The sequence below is a fragment of the Clupea harengus genome, chromosome 6 (assembly GCF_900700415.2).
Source record: "Clupea harengus chromosome 6, Ch_v2.0.2, whole genome shotgun sequence".
NCBI lineage: Eukaryota > Metazoa > Chordata > Actinopteri > Clupeiformes > Clupeidae > Clupea > Clupea harengus.
Genome location: NC_045157.1, coordinates 24,398,425 through 24,416,185, shown reverse-complemented (window position 1 = coordinate 24,416,185; position 17,761 = coordinate 24,398,425). Strand labels below are relative to the sequence as shown.

The window sequence follows — 17,761 nt, the reverse complement described above, 5'->3', positions numbered from 1 at the left end:
AATTATTCAAATAATTTGCATATTTCATAAAATAGCAAATATCATATGTAAACTTACATCTGGTAACTTACTCCCTATCATAAATACTATGAAAGAACACACACACACACACACACACACACACACACACACAAAATCAGACAAGCCCAGCGTTTCATATTGTTCCCCTTCCGCCTGACAAGGATTAAAGAAATTTAATATGTAACAAAAAAATACGCTCTGACCATTACTAATAAGGTCAAAATCAAAGTAGACTACAGTATGCGTTAACCCATTCAGCAGACAGTAGCTTTACCTTCCCATTGGCACAACAGTCTCCTCTACACGCGTCAGTCAGAGGGAGCCGCACACACTACATGCATACTCCTTACGCCTGTCACATATGACCACTATCACAGAACACTGGTAATAATCCTCAATTCTTCATTATACAGCTCATCCTCGGGGTGCAGAGAGAACATATTAAAAATTAGGAATTATTACAAATTATTACTATGAGGGTTGAAGAAAATATCATTTAAAAAAACATAATATCACCAACATCTCTTAGCTTACATTCTGATCATTTAATGGACATGTCTTTCAAGATTACACTAAAAAATGATGTTCTGATTCACTACATATTCTCTGCAGAAAAAAATAATATGCATGAAGGCATAATCCAGGAGTTTCTGAAGAACAAATGCATTGGCAGAGTGTCTGCTGTCTTTGTTTTGTATAACTGAATGACAGGGGGAGCGGAAGAGGGAGAGAGAGAGTGCGAGAGAGAGAGAGAGAGAGAGAGAGAGAGAGAGAGAGAGAGAAAGAAAGAGAGAGAATCAGAAGAGAGAGAAAGGAAGGGCGGGAGTGAGGGTGTCCTAGCAGAGCACCTGAATTGTGTTATATCTCCTTTTCTGTGTGACGCCTGTGATCATGGCCAAAGCGCATATGGGGAGCACAGACACTATGCTGAGATACACACTAATCCTGATGTATCACTGTTGGCCTGCCAGACACTCTTTTGCTATCGTTTAAATAAAAGGAAAAATTTAAATTAGCCACAACACTATGATTGCCTTTAAAATGTGATAAAAACCAAAGAGAAGAGGAGGCATATTCCAAACATCCCCCCTTCAAATTTGGCTATGTAAAAAGCCTGTGACTAGGAAATGAAAGGATTTTGTTTATAAAAATCCACAGTTTGTTTTTTACTCTATCGTTTGATGGCCATGCGTAAACTACTGAGTGTCCACACGGGTGCACTTGGCCTCTCTAGCTGGGACAAGTCCGAGAGGAGGAAAGGGTCTTGAAGGCTCTGTTTTTCTGACCTCTTCCCTGATTCTTTCTCTCTGGCCACTGGCTGTTTGACCCTTGCAATCCTCCTCCATATTCTTCTCTCATTTGTATTCTTCTGCTTTCATCTCACTACCTCTGCGTCTGGGTAAGTCAAAAGCACTATATTCAAAACCAGGACGTCCATGCAGCAGTAGTCTTTGTTTCACCAAATGACAAACTCATGAGAAATGCTACCCCTTGCGTCTTTATCCGCTGTCCAAGACGGAGGCTTGTTTTATCTTTCACTCACTGACCCCACAATCTTAGTGCTGTGCTTTGTGTGACCCCTCAACATAACCCACACCCACCCCACTTCTTTCCCTGTCTTCCTTTGGCTGGTAATGTAGGGTTTTCCTTCACTTTCTTTTTTATCTCTCCTACACTCACTCGGTGACCCCTGCTCCCCTGTTTCTTGCCGTCTGACCCCGAGTCTCCCAACCTCCCCCTTTGATTCTGCCACAACCCAGTACATCTCTGCTTCAGCTCGCCAACACATTTTCTTTTTCCGACTCACAGTCGCGAAAACCCCACGTTTTGCGTCTTTCCTGTACCCTGTATCTATCTGTCCTTCTCTCGTCGTTGCATTTGGGGGTTTCTGTTCTTTTGGAGAGCAGCGTGCATGGCTCCAGTGTAGTCTGCATCGTGGGATCCATAACATTTCCGCTTTTCCTGCCTATCTGTCCGTATCTCCGAGGAACTGGCTACGTTCTCTCTGTCGAGCCAAATCGGTCCCCTTATCGTCTTTTCCATTAGCCTACGTTACGCTTTGAATTGTATGACTTGAGTTTGTTCTACTACGCTTTGTGCTAAATTAATCCCGTGACTCATCTGTCATTTCATTATTTAAGTTAGTCTTTAGTTTTCTAATTAAAACATGGTCGAAAAGACGCACTTTAGACTAAGTGTGCATCATGTTGACTACAGTAGCATAGGATACATGTAGAATAAATAACTGTTCCAAATTTGTCCTAGCTCCCCACCGTCATGCATGCGAATACGATTATTAATGTTGCCTGTTTATTGTTTATTGTTCATGGGCGTTCGTATTTTCCCCCAAATATTCTGCACAATATTTGATTAAAACGCGTATAATAGCCTCACGTTCATCTTTAAAGTGATTTTATGCCTTTCTTTCCTATTCGTAGTGCTCTCTCCGATCTGCTTCTTAAACTCTCTTCTCTCGGCTTTGCGCTCTGCCGTATCCGAGCTCTGGATGATCCGCTCATGTCATGAGGGAGAGTCGGGGCTCCGTCTTCAAATCCAACACACTCTCAAAACACACTCACACACATGCCGATCGATTTGCATGTGACTCCGTCTGGGAATCAACACAATCGTCCTAAAGAAGGCTTCGACAAGCAAACGGGAATGAAAATAAAAAGGAAAATGTGGCCAAAGTGGAGAGACCGAAAAGTAGTTCTGAAATGCAAAGCAGGGCGGAGAGAAATCAACACTAGTAAAGGACTCGAAAAGTAAAGATGTGGCAAATACTAGCTAAGGAGTCGGCGAAGATGTGTTGTTGTTGAAAACAGATGAAAAATAGAGGCTGAGGACGAACTGGCATTTATCTAAGAATACGGGGAAACAGGCTACGTTTTCCTTTCGCCGGACGTAGACGGACCCACAAGCTGGACTAACGTGCTCCTTTCCAGGCTACGATCATGTGCAGCTCCCGCTACCTTCCGACTTCTCAACCCAGCCTTTTTACGTCGCTATCATCTTCTAGACATGTTCTATGAATCTATTTTGCCTTCCTGAGTAATATGATTTCAGCGAAATCCCGAAAATTGATTTAAATTCACGGTTTGTGGTCAACTGCTTGGAAAGGAATCGCTGTCTTGCCCGTTTCTTTTCTTCCAGTCATGAGAAGAACGAGGACGAACCCAGATGTAAACACAGGTAAAGATACGAATAAAACAGAATAAATAAAACAACTTGCATGAAAATAACTTGCGATCGCCTGTTATTCCACATAGTGAGAGAACAGACAGTCTTCGGAAGGCTGAGGAAAATCACCAAAAACCTTCGATCACCCTGCTATTGAAACTAGAAAGAAACGTTATCGTAAAGATAGAGACAGGAGAGAGAAACCAAAGTTGAAACTTACAATTTTTTGCTGCCGCTTTGAGATCCTCGCTTTTTAATCCAGTATAGAGACGGTTTGGCTAAAGATCCCATCAAGGCAGTCCCTTTTGGTCAGTTTGCGTTTAGGATGGCAAAAGAAAGATCATTGTTGTTGCGGAGAGTAAAAAAAACGAAGTATTAGTTGTAAAGGCAATATAAAAATAATTTGGATGCAAAGCAGGCGATGAGTCTTGTGTTGGAGGGAGAGAGGAAGAGGTGAAAGTGAGATCTGATGATTGAAAAGAAAAAAACTCTTTGGATCTTTATTCCTGCTAATTAGTTTCCTGCAAAAAATGGCTGTGATTAATTCAGTGCGCATGTGCTTCATTACACAGGCACGACGGGAAGGGCTAATTAGCCACCTTCTGGATCAATAAGATTCAGCAAAGGAGAGAGCTAGGAAGAGGGAGGGAGGGAGAGAGAAAGAGGAGGGAGGGAGGGATGGATAGATAGATGGAGGAAGAAAAAGAGGAAAGTAATGATCAGGAATTGAAAATATGGAATTAGGTACAGCGGAAAGTAAGAGTTTGATTAGAAGGAAGACAGCGAAAGTTAATAGTGGAGAGTGGCGGCACAGTCGCGGCATTGCTGTTTGGTTGCATTTACTGCGTTCTTTTCCCTGTTTGTAAATATAGAACGTAAATGTAAAACGTCCGTATTTAGTATGTTATTTTATGAGGAAAATGTGTACGTAATGTAAAATGCGTTATTTTATTCTTTGCTCCTATTGAAAAAAACTTTCAAAGCCGAGCAACACTGTATTGTATCCGTACTGTATGCAACTCCATGAGCCTTTAGAAAAGAAAATCTTTAACGTGAATTGAAATGTTTGCGGTGAATATAAGCATGTGCAGTGGGACTGCCGAATAATATAAAACAACGTAAAGAACTTCAAACTAATTACACGATAATAAAGTCGATATACACCACGGCGTAACTTCACAGATGTCGAGGTGCACTGTGTTGAAGACTACAGCCCACTCTTAAGACTTGAGAATACTTTTGTAAATTCATTTCAGTATTCTTTATACATTACATGTTGACAAAGTTACTAAGCTATTGACGGAGAACGATTTGGGCAAAATAATGTCTTGAAACAATCTATTCTATGTTCTCAAACATCACATCAGAATGGCTGTTTTCGGTTTTCTGATTCGAGGCATCCAACGGTGTGCTGTATGCTTTAGTAGGCTAAGCTTCTTGCATGGCATCTTCACAAACTCACAGAGCGGACGATAACATAACATATCTACAACTGAGGTAAATAGCGTACTTTCGCCATTGTCAGCTTGATTATCTGAAAGTCACATGTACTTTTCTAACTGGTGCTAATGCACACGAAAGACTATTTAGTAATATTAGTGTGAGATAAAAGTTTTATGCTAAGCTACTGTAAAATCTCTCACCTGGACTTAAATTGACCAAGTTGTATGTTGGCAGCACGTTGCATGCATGAGTGCCAATGCTGCTTTTGTGATTCAAACAGAGTTGGTCTATTAGGTGTTTTCATATTTTGAAGACCTTGTTATGTTTCGGGGCAACTTATAAAAGAAGATGTAGCGTTATGTTATCATATGACATTGCTAGGGAGGTTAGAAACCTGGGGAGATTGAAAACCTGTGCCCAAGTTGTATAAATAAGAGTAAGGGAAAATTCAAACTATTACTTAGGCTACTGATTGACTGATTAAACAACGTCGTTTGCATGGTTCTGATATTTTGGTTTGCCAAAGTGCAAAGCAAAAATAACCCTTTGTGAACATGATATATGAACTCAGTGTACTACTTTAAGTGAGTCGATGTTCCATATGCAATAGTAACAATCCACTGGTATATGAGATACATTTTTAGAATATTTGCAAGTTATGCTGTGGACTACTTGGTTCGTAACATAGGCCCAGTTAAAGAACGTTTGAAACAGTTGTTAATGAAAATGTCCACGGCGTGATAAAAGTAATACACACATGCTCGCAGGCGCGTGCACGCACACCATACACACACACACACACACACAGACACAGTGTAGGTAGGATAAAGTGTGTGTGCGCGTGTGTGTTTCTATCCTCTCTCTGTGACTCTCACGCACACACAGTGCGTTGGTTGAAGCATAAATATATGGAGTAAAGCTAACTTATGTGTTTTCTCTAATTTTTGCTCATCGATGTCTACATATAGCAAGCCAATGTCGGAATGTTGTTGAACCCCACTCCATACCAAATCATACCACACCATCTTTAGAAAAGGTCAGCGACTGTACCCTAGTGATAAACTATGCTCTGACGTTAAATGATATTAACCAAAACACAAAACGCTCTGAAAAGACATACATTACTATCCCACGGTTTAAAAAAAATTATCCCTGATAAATAGAGTAACTTTCAAACGCCTGCGTTCAAAGAGGTGACATTTGATCAATAGTAACAACTGTAGTATAGATCGACGAGGTTGTCCACAGGTTTGCTTTACTCCACGTTCTCCTAAAACACGTTGATTCGTGATGGCCATAGATGGTCATCTAAAAGGTTCTTTCCTCAAATCCAAAGTTTATTTTCAAGAATTAAACCTTTGAGACTGGCCCAGTGGCCTTTGTCATGATAATTCTATTGTCGAGCCGCTCTAAAGAAATAGGCAATTCTTCAATCTCCGTATGCATACTTTCCGATTACAGCTCAGAGGGTCCCTAATCCACAACCAAACCAAACCATTTTACATTAATTGCATGCGTAGTGTTTATTGGATAATCCTAATCTGGTATTATTTCTGTTTGTTATTTCTGTAGTTGGATAAAATGAAACGTTTTTGCATTTTACACATTGTATACCGAATGAGGAGACACACCTGTCAGACGGACAAACAAAAATGTTTAGGATTATAATAGGTACAATTATTTGAGGCCGCTTTGAATAGGCAAACCACGTATTGATGAGAGCCAAAAAATATTGAAATGTTCAGAATTAACAGATAAATGAAATTATTTGGATGTCAACATAACTGAGGTCCGATCTTGAGACTTCTGATATATTAAAATTAAATGTTTGTGCTCACTAACAGTCACTAACATATGTTGGGTGGCGACGTTGACTTGTTGACATATTAATAGTTTTATAAAGATAATGCATGTCAGAAACACATATTTGATCTATTTACAAAAAGGAATGTCACATGATAATGAAAACTTAATCTTGGTGTGTTGTGAACCGAGGCGTTGGAATAGTCAAAAATGGGGAGCCTCCTATTGAAGATGTACGTTCCACGGATATGTCAGATCACAAAGGGACGCATCTGCATATGAAACAACGGCACTGTGTAGTTCTCAGCTGTGCACGCGTTGAACTGATAGTACCAAAAAGCAACAACGTTTGATACGAACAATGGCGATATTAATGACAATGTCCATATAGAATAGAAGCGTGTGCAAGAAAGAGACCGGGAGTGCGAGCGTGCGTGCGTTGTTCGAGTGAGGCGAGGCAAGAATGAGAAGACAGTGGATGTGCGTGTGCGCGCTTGTGCCGTGTTCCCCATGTCTGTGTGTGACTGTGTGATTACAATGACACATCACGATCATCACGATTTACGATGTCCCCAAAAATGGACGTCTTTCAAATCATGCATATGCAAAGTCAACTTTTTCTGCATGCGCGCTTGGGCATCTCCAGTATACAATACCTTAGCATGGACATTACATTGTTCTAAGCACAGCAGAGGCACAATATTGTTGAGTCGAACAAAGATGCTCATATTTCCCTCACCAAGAGGCAGAAAGGAAGGATTGCCAGGATTTGTGATGTGCCTTCTCTCCGGGGAAAGACAGACTGTAAAAATGAATGGGTAAAAAATGGAGTGCGAGAGTTTGAGAGGCCGCTAGATAATAAAGCCTGGTGCGATAGGGGCCGAGAGGAAAAAGACAGGATCTGTGTTTTTTCCCTGTCATCTTTATATGTTAACTGTTATGACAAAAACGTTTTATTTCATCGACGAGACATAAGGCTCTTGTGAAAACTAAAACAAAATAGGAAACTTTCGCCATTGACACCCGAAACAGTGTAATGTGCCTCTCTAATCTTTTAACAAAACGCATTTAAATATACCGTGAAACTGATGCTTAACTCTCATTTTGGCATCTACAGCGGGTCGTCTCTGAGCGTAGTATAGCATAAGCAGTGACCACAGTGGAGAAGAGTAGCACAAAAAAAAACATCCACAGGCTGCATTATATCCCTCTATTATTTGTATAACTAGAGTCTTAACATGCAGGGCACGGTCTAAAACAAATAATCCACTCAGATATGTACCATTGACATTGTGTAAAAAGTTATATTTCCCATTCGTTGACTAAATTCGTTTGTGATTAAAATGTAAACACTATTGACCAGGATGTCTATTATTACATTTTGTAGCACACTTATAAGTGAAAATGATCATTTTTTGTTGTTGTCTTCGATCTTATTGTGTGCTCTCGTGAGTGTATGTGTGCGCGTGTGTGTGCTTCAACCTCATGCGCCGCGCGTGCCATCCCAGCATCATAAGGCACAAAAGCGCGCAGTGAGGAAATGGGAGCGGGGTGAAAGCATTTATAGATAAAAGCATCTGTCTGGAATAGTCTCGTAACTTTATTAAAGGATGATGAACATTTTAGGTCTCCGGATTTGGGGATTTATGCAACTGTATTAATATAAGAAGCATGTAAGTCCACGTTGCCTTATTTAGATAAACAAGAGGGCATGTGCAACTGCACAACTTTCAAAAGGCATTCCTTCTTTTTGTCTGTATTTTCTTTTTTCCTTCACTCTTTCAGTTCTGGCTTTTTAAAAAAGATGTATGCTCAACAAGCGGTAGCGTTTGGTCTTATGGATGTTTCTTTGTTTTTCAATCGTCTACAATCTTATTCACGTTTTATGTAGCCCATGTGCCGGTCATCTGGTGTGTTCATTAGTAAAAACAACTGACATCGTCGGTAGAGTGGACCCTCCAATAGATGAATGTGCCAGAAGTCGGTGGGGTTAAAGGGTGAATAATAGTGTTGTATCTGGCACTTAAATCAAACACTGAGACTGAGTTACAGGGACTTAGCAGCCAGCAGAGGACTGTTGTCCGGCCCTCCGCCCAGGGTGGATGGGGCAGGATGTGCTACCAGGTGCAATGGCAGCGCCCCCTTATGTTCAGTCTAACCAAGGGGATCAACGACTACATGGACCTGTCACACCGGAGCCGTGATCCCCCCCCACCACCCACCCAGTGCTTGCCGCGACTGGGACACGCTACCAATGCGGCATGGGACACCTTTGCCCTGATAGTCTTCAAGCATTGCCTATTTGCATATTCAAATGACCAGACGTGAGTGGGAGTCCCAGAAGAGGAGGAGAGGCGAGTGTTCACATTTCTGGTATGCATTAGTGTCCATATTTTATGCAGCACCTTACAGATATAGGCTATCAAAAAACATCAGTTCGAGCGGTGCATATTCGATAACCTAATCCGCCCGTGTAAGAAGAGCCTACTAGACAGCGCACCTTGAGAATGTATTAAAGATATGAATTCACAAACAGACAGACATCCCACCCCTTGCAAACCATCAACAAATACAAATAATTAGTCTGATGTTAGTAACGGGATTTCGTCAATCTAACAAGAAGGCATAGTAAATATTGAGTCTTCCTGTTCTAAAAAAACTTAAATTTAAGAATTCCATAATTTATGTGTGTAATTGGTGTAATTGGTTATGATCATGTTTTGAAAGTTATTCAACATGGCAATCAGGAACTGATAACCCTGTTAATTGTTCAAAAGCAGTCCTCTTGTTTTTAAATAGTCCATAGTCATTCAGTCAAATAGGCAGCCTCCTGTGAATATTTATTTCTATATATATAAAATAACCAAAATATTTAATCGAGTTTGTGCCTATCATAATTCATAATCACAATTTGGACACATAAGTCTTTAAAAGAACACGTTAGACAATTAAAATGGATGGATGTTTGTATTATTGTTTGTACCCCGTTGCATGATACATGAACACGTATTTCCTATGTAATTCTCTCAGATCCTTGGACTGATTCACCCTCATATTTTCTTCATTTAAAATGTTTAGATTAAGTTGTTTGGAGGTGTACAGAATTAGTTACACTTGATACGTGTCAAAATAGCAATACAATATTTTATGAAATCGAACCGAATGGATACTGCTCTGTACCTGGCTTTCAAGGGTATCTTTTAACCACCAGGAAGACAACGAAATGGATGCACTATTCTTGATCAAATTATGTACATGTTAACGCCATTGGCTGCTCTACTTCTTTTCAGTGAATGTTTTCTTTTCAGTTTGAAGATCGTTTTTTGACCCAGCATTTCTCCGATGTCCACTCGAAGTTCATTTATGAGACGAGCCTGTGATCTTAATTGGTGTTGCACGCTCTTGTAGAACATGAGTTTACCATGTGTTTGTTGTAAATGTTTTCAGTTACTTGATATATGAGGATGTAAAGTCAACAACTACGCAAAAGCTGCTGACTTGCTGACCACGACCCCCATTAATGTCAATGACCTTTTTCAATATCCGATGTTAAATGAACTAATGTCAATGTGCTATGTTAATTTTACGAATATTATTGTAACAATATATTTACTGATTAAGCTGATATGTAATGACTAAACTGAATTTTTCGAGACAAAATAAAAGTGAGAACTCCTGTGATTGTTTATATATAATTAACCTATTTGCATAGTAATTAGTATGCTGTTTAACATCGATTATACCTCAACTAAACAAAAGTATGTCTGCTGACAATATTCTTCGTACGTACAGCAGAAGTTGGCATGCAACATGTTAATTAATAACTTGAAGTAAACATATGTTGATTGGTATCATGTTGTGTAAAAATGGCTGGACTCCATAAGTTCATAGAATACATGCCCACTGGATAGTTTACATATATTTAAAACAAATGTAATGTAATTGAAAATGTAATTAATTAACACGATAATTACGGAATTGTCCATGTAAATTTGCCTTAAGATATCCGAGTATTTTTCATATAAGGTCATACACTGAGATGTTTTTTAAACACATAAACGGGGGGGTTGTGATAATATTGAAATTTTCATAGCACTTGAGATTGTAAAATAATTTTCTAGTAAACAGTAAATGGTCTACGAATGTGTGTCTTTAACGTGTCTTTCTCTGTGTGTGTTCGCTTCTTTGTGTGTGTGTTCATGTGTGTGCGTGTGTGTGTGTGAGAGAGAGAGAAAGAGAGTCGGACAGGTTTTGTGGTTGTATTTTCTATATTGCATTACTGTTTGGCCCATCCTTTCTCCGAATTTATTTGTGTAATATTTATTAGTTTTCAGAAACTTTACATGTAAATTTGGGTAATTTTACCATTTGGTAGCTACTTGCTCCTTGCCAATCTGCATGTTCATCCAAAATTTGGAAACTGACTACATTAATGAGAACGATATATGCTGAAACGGTCCAGTGTATGCTGTAGTCCATATTGTCTTTTCAAAGGGTCATGAAAAAAGTTAAATAATGCAGAGATCTTCCTCTCCCATCCTTGGTTGCCCTCGCTGACTCCAAGACAAGCGCTTAGGCAATGCACATATTATTCGATGTGTAGCCTATAGTGTAGCCATTCCTCCAAGGCAAACAAAAACAAAATGGAAAATAAGAGGTAGGAAAGATGCTTCGTCACACACGCTCAGATGCACAAATGATACGATACGACACGGGCACTAAGGTCACAAATACCCTCATGGTCCCCCTCTCGTATCCTCTTGCGTGGAATTACAGAAAACATTCTCCCAAGCTCATTCAGATATATATAGTCTTAACCATAGTATCTACAGAATGAACTGCTTTAATATGAGATTTATTTACAACTAAATACAGTACATTCGGATGGACCGTGATTATCATGGACTATATCGTTGCAGGTATGATTAGTTCTGGCCTGGCAAGGTATACACACCGCACAAATCGCATCCCTACTGGGACTTAATGAATTATATGTGGTGACTGCCACACATGCCGTGACACATGCAAGGACACTACATGGCACTCAGGGAGGCAAGTAACATCATCATATAACCAGCAAATGGTTATCAAATAAGGACAAAACAGTAACAACAGCAATGTTCCTTTATACCAATTAACGTATTGAAGACATCCCGAAATCAGAGCTTAAGAGTATTTTCAGCGTGGTCGACAACACCTACCCACCATTTTCTGTGAATAGAGGGCAATTTTCTCCGAGATTTTGCCTGAAAGAACACCCTAATCGCACGCAATGAAATATGACAGGTGGAAGCAGCAGAGAAGGGCGAGTGAGATCTAGGGCTATCGCCAAAGGGTCACCACACAAATCCAGCATCACACAGCCTCTGGATGCTATTCTATCAGCTGACATATATGGCTGGATTATGTGCAAAGCCTTACTAGGAAATAATTTCTTTTTAAAACGACCTCTTGGAATTGCCTACAGGAAAATCCCTCTATTTGCCGATCCAAATGTCACCAACAATTACGGTACAAGTATGAATAACAAATAATTAAAGCACACTTCCAAATAGAGGACATTTTGTTGAACATTCGAAATGACAAATGCTGTGCTACTTCTCTGTTGCGCTGTCTATGTGATTTCAGACTGTTGGAGATGGGCCTAACGGTATCATAATTAACCTGTGGGACTATTTGGCATCTGATCAAGGCATTTAGCCTTAGTCAAGGAATCCTTTTAAACCCCCACAAAGATATATCTACCTCTGAATTTTATTCTGCTGTCGTGAGACAGACATACACTGCACGTTTCCAAATGACGTTAAAATGTCGAATTGAACAAAAAAAAAGGTCGACAATATGTGAAATTAGAGATGAAAGAACATATATCATTAGAAATAACTAAATAAAACTAAACTAAAAATAAAACTAATAATTAAGAAAGGTCACAGTAAACGGTTCAACTCTCTAAGTCAACATTATCCTAAAAACTATACGATAATGACGTATACCTCATTCAATTTCACATCTGATATCATATCTGATAATCAAGGATATGATGACACGCCTGCCACAGATGTCCACTGGTTGTTAACACACCACAAAGACATGCCAATAAACAAACGTCAAAATATAAATATTTAATTATGAAACCAAAAGCAATAGTTTGAAGGGTTTAAAAAAGAAAAACATTTAGCATTGAAGACGATGTGTATATTACTGCCATGTATTGATGTTGAGGAGGCGATTTACCAAATGACAGAGTGACATTCGGAACAGATTCATACATGAATTATAATGAAATTAGTCTGAAGTTCATAACTGAATTGAATGAATGAAGCATCTCTTTTTACAATACATTTCCAACAAAACACAAATTGTCCGGAGGGATTGCACAGCTCAAACTTCCCATATGTCTCTGAAATAGAAAATACTACTCAGCTTCACACTAAATTTTCAACTCAAGAGCAACACAAGAAACAGGAAAGATAAGTGGAGTGGTCATTCAGTTTGAGCCTGCTGTGCCATTGACACTGGCACGTGGTCCCTTTTTCACTCACAGACACACCTACACACACACACACACACACACACACACACACACACACACACACACACACACACAAACACACACACACACAAACACACACACACACACACACACACACACACACACACACACACACACACACACACACACACACACACACACACACACACACACACACACACACACACACACACACACACCAAAGGAGGCACTGAACAGCAGGCAGCCTCTGCTCACCATCAGACTTACAAAAGCATCTGCGTGGGGGTGACTGTGCAGCAAAATCACTTTACTATTTAATTGAATATCTAGGTCTGTACACGTATGTGCGTGCACATGTGTGTATGATGTATGTGTGTGTGTGTGTGTGGGTGGTGGAGGGGGGGGGGGGCTTGGTGGTATGATAACCACATGTGGAGACAGGAGGGCTTGATGTAGATGGGGTATAATTGCAGGTGACCACAGCAGCCTGGCAGGGATTATGGGCCGCTTAACCCCACCACTCCCCCCCCCAACGCCCTGGCGACCTCTGTAGTTGTCAATCAGGTGTGCTGGAGCAGATTTTGGGGGGAAGCAGGCGTCAGCCCCCTTGGCCGTGCCAAGACCGGAAGCACTCAGCCCACCAGTGACCACGGGGCTAACATAAACCTCCGATTAGGGAGACCACTCTTGGGCAAGGTGTGACCTCGTCAGGGCAATTAACAGCAGAGGTGTTTACCTTGGCACAACATTAACACAACGGGAGGGTGCAGGCCTGGAGTAGAGCACAGGCAGAATTATAGCCCTCCAAATGTGTTCTTCACAGGGTCTTGTGTATCCAATCACACACACACACACACACACACACACACACACACACACACACACACACACACACACACACACACACACACACACACACACACACACACACACACACACACACACACACACACACACACACACACCCCTGTCCCCATAAACCACCACCTTCTGTCAGGGCCTCTCCAGGTAAACATAAATTACATGACAACTACATAGAAAGGCTTCCACAGGACCCATGCTGCAACGACCAACAATTATCAGCTACCCAGTCAGTGAATCATGTGGAAATGAATACATTCCCTGCATTCATAAAACTAGCTAGAGACATAAGAAGAAAATTGCTAATGAATATCACTTGATACGGCAGTGTCTTTTATCTTTAGGTCTAAAAAAAAACATCTTGATCCACACCGGGGTGGTTTTTTTTTTCAGATTTGGAGCATGTCTTCTACAGGTACGGTTGATTATGAATAATGTGTATATGAAAAAGAGAGTGTATAATGTGTTTATTCCATAGCATACATATCAGACAGGACTGAAGAATCCCAGTGGCCGCAGATGGGTGTTTTCCTGACACAGTAAGGACTGATATGCCCAATTTACTCTTCCTCTTAATATAAACACACCAAGAACTATAGCACAAAAGTAGGACAAACTAAGACATCCAGAGCTTGCATGAGTCCTCTCGAAAAAAAATGCACTAGCAATGCATGCATAATGCAAATGCAAATAAAAGGTGTGATAATCGTCATTTCATGTATTTTTTGTGTATCATGTGTCTTTCGATATGTGCAAATACATTTTATTCAAGAAAAAAAAATGGAGTGAGAAGGGGGAAAGCAGGAGAGAGAGATAGATAGAAGGGAATTGCTTTTAACGCGCTCTGTTTAGAATTGTAAATGTGCAGTATACGCACTGCTGTCCAATTACATATATCTTTCATGTATGAAATCATGCATGGCTTTTTTTTTCCGGGAGGCCAAGGAGGGCCGGCACAAAGGGAGCGACCCCGGCTCCAGCGCCGTGTATCCCACATGCAGAGCAGGGCCTGCTGCCGCAGCCCAGGGCTAAGAGCACATCTCCATTAGCACACAGGGATGGAGAGAAGGAGGAGGGAGGGAGATGTGGAGGGAAAAGGAGGGAGAGGGAGTGGGAGAAAGAGGAGGAGAGACTCCTGACTCTGGCCGTATTATCTTTGTCCTATTGTTGGCAGGCCTGACCCTTCAGGCCTGGACTATGGGGTTCCCAGAATACCCTTCACAGATTACATCTATAATTTGGTCTTGAAACATGGACATTGTTTCTTGCAGTGCTACAATGCAGTGTTTTATCGCTGTGTTGAAGAGAGATGGGATACATAAATTAAAATAAATAAATAAAAAAGCTAAAAAACATAGTCCTGAAAGATGCATAAGAAAGCTTAAAATAAGGCTGGAGTTTATTTTTTTTTTATTTCCCTGCTTACTTTCCCATCTCTCACAAATGACAGTGCGCTGCTTGGCTCTTGTAATTTGTGGTGACCTAAATTTGACCAAAATTACTTTGAACTTTTCAAACAAAGGCCTTGTACTTATTTGAGCATTGCAGATAAGGAACCTCGCCTGCGTCTCTGCGCTTTGTCGGCCTGTTTTCTTTTTATTTGCCTAATTCCATAAACACCATTTATTTTCCATCAGCATTATTTAGAGAGCAGAAAATAACATCATTCTCGGTAGCTAAAAGAGCTAGCATGAATGGCATTTTATCTCAATGTGAAAAACACAGTTTAGCTCAAAACACCAGTAAATGTGCACTTCCTGGTACAGACTCCACACGACTACCCTCTGAACTCAGCGTCATCAGGTATAGTTACAGATGAAACCAGATCTAATGCCTATATCAACAGCTCCCGATTTCACAACAAAATGTACAACTGTGGAAATGATATTTCATCTGAACTTTAATGTCAATTTACATCATACTATATTTATGATAATATTTCTTTATGGAGCGTCGTGATGGAGAGTGTAGATGCAGATAGATTTTGAGATTTTCATGGTTCACAAACGGCCCCCCTATGGCTCTCTCAGCAAGCAGAGGCACAAGCCCAGGCACCCGTCCCTCAGGGTGCCAGCAGCATAAACACAAACGCACACAGGCATACAGGATTTAACATACACATACACACGCATGTGCACGCTCACACACACTCACACACACACTCGCAAAGGGAATTTTTAAACCATCATGACAACCATGACAACCCGTCCAGCAAATCAGAGAGTAAATAGTCATCACTTCATCATCACCATCTGGTTTCTGCTGTCATTATGTCACTGTCATAAATACGTACGAATGTTTCAACAGTGTTTGAGTGAATGGCTGTGAAATGTGTGAATGTGTACCTGTGGGTGACACAGTATACATATCCGAAACGTGTCTGGGACTTCATTCTGTATATGAGAAGTCTTATGTCCACGTCTGGCTGTATTTGTGCAGTTTGACATCGCATGAAGGCTTGTGAGAACATGTGAGAATGCGTGAGAACATGTGAGAATGTGTGAGATGTATAAAGGTGCATGTGTAGGTCTGTGCATTCCAGTGTGTGTGAGATCTACAGTCCCTGTCCAGTCGTGCAGACACCTTGCGTGAGTGTGTGAGTGCGTGTGTGTGTGTGTGTGTGTGTGTGTGTGTGTGCGTCTGTGCCAGTCTGTCTGCACATGTCTTTGGTTCTACAGGGGGTCAGCTAAGAGCCCAGGCCAACCATCTAACAACCAAACATCCTTTGCACATCCAGGGCCTCTAATCCAATGGGAACAAACAGAAGGAGCTTGCGCATGAAAGCCTGCCGTTTATCAGCGGCGGCCGCCCATACAAATCGGTGTGGGAGGGAGGGAGGGAGGGAGGGAGGGGAAACCTCACAGGGGCCGCAACGCCGGCTGGGGCCTCAGCCAGCTTCAAAGCCCCAGGAGGAGTTGAAGGGCTTAGGGCCCGGACCAGCGGGAGTTGCCGTGCGCGTGGGTTAGGTCGGGAAGGGGGCGGGTTGGCTGGGGATGGGGGTAGATGGGAAAGACTTCACAGCCTTACCTGACAGGTATTTCTTTTTTGGTTTGAGTCGCCGGCGTCTGCGAAGCCTCTCTGACCGTGTCCCCTTTTCAAGTGTCCGTTTGAAGCGGGCGGGCAGAAAGGTCGCACCCCCCTCTCGCTCGCAGCGGGTCGGGTGGAGCGCTGACGGAGGGCCGGAGGCTATTGGTGATGCTAAAGCTTTTGTTGTTTGCTTGTTTTTTTGGAATTCTCCTCTCCTTCTTCTCCTTCTGTATTTCTTTGTTTTTTCTCTCTATCTTTTGGTATAGTCAAAAAAATAAGACAGTAGAATGTAAAGCTTTCAGATCCGGTGCTGGAGCACCATAAGTGAAGTCCCCTTTTTCACAGGCTTGTTGTTCGCGTGACGTATTCCTAGAATTCCAGGTATTTCCAGGGTTGGTTCAGTGCCACCAGAGGCCCAGGTGCCCAGGGGGACGGGGTCAGGGTCACAGTCTCCAGATGGACAGGAGAGACCGAGAGCTCTTCAGAGAGATAGCGCCACCTGGGAAGAAGAAAAACACACGGACGGTTCAGAGAGCAAGCAACACAAATTCCACAGCAGACAGAATAACCCATTTTTACAGGCATACACAAAAACTAGACGGAAGAACATGGTTCATGGCTGACTCTGACACTGCTCTGTGAAAGCATCGCACAAAAAAAGTAAGTTGTGTGAAGTAAGTGACTGCAGATTTTTCTCTCTACCCTTGAGACACATAATGGATGTCTTTCAAGAGGGGAAGCAGTACAATATGGCTTCTATCAAGCCTTTTGAAATCTGTAATAAGCTTGTTTTCGAGAAAACAAAATTAATATATAATTATTTTTATTACAGCTGCAGGACAAAGTCTTATGATTTGAGATTACATTAAGCAATAAATGTACTGCTCTGAGTAATTTCTCTTCTTGTGCCAT

General features: G+C 41.2%; 1 protein-coding gene across 4 annotated transcripts in view; it reads right to left on the bottom strand.

Annotated features, from left to right (window-relative positions):
- The window catches only part of zfhx3b (zinc finger homeobox 3b), a 340,892-nt gene that overhangs the window by 160,108 nt on the left and 163,023 nt on the right, over nucleotides 1-17,761 (bottom strand). For 2 of the 4 annotated variants that reach the window (XM_031569518.2, XM_042708091.1), the window contains one exon: nucleotides 16,850-17,348. The gene's annotated coding sequence lies outside the window, so the exon portion shown is untranslated. Of the gene's footprint in view, nucleotides 1-3,421; nucleotides 7,209-16,849; nucleotides 17,349-17,761 lie in introns of those variants that run through there. The other 2 variants (XM_031569517.2, XM_031569521.2) reach the window with 1 other exon arrangement.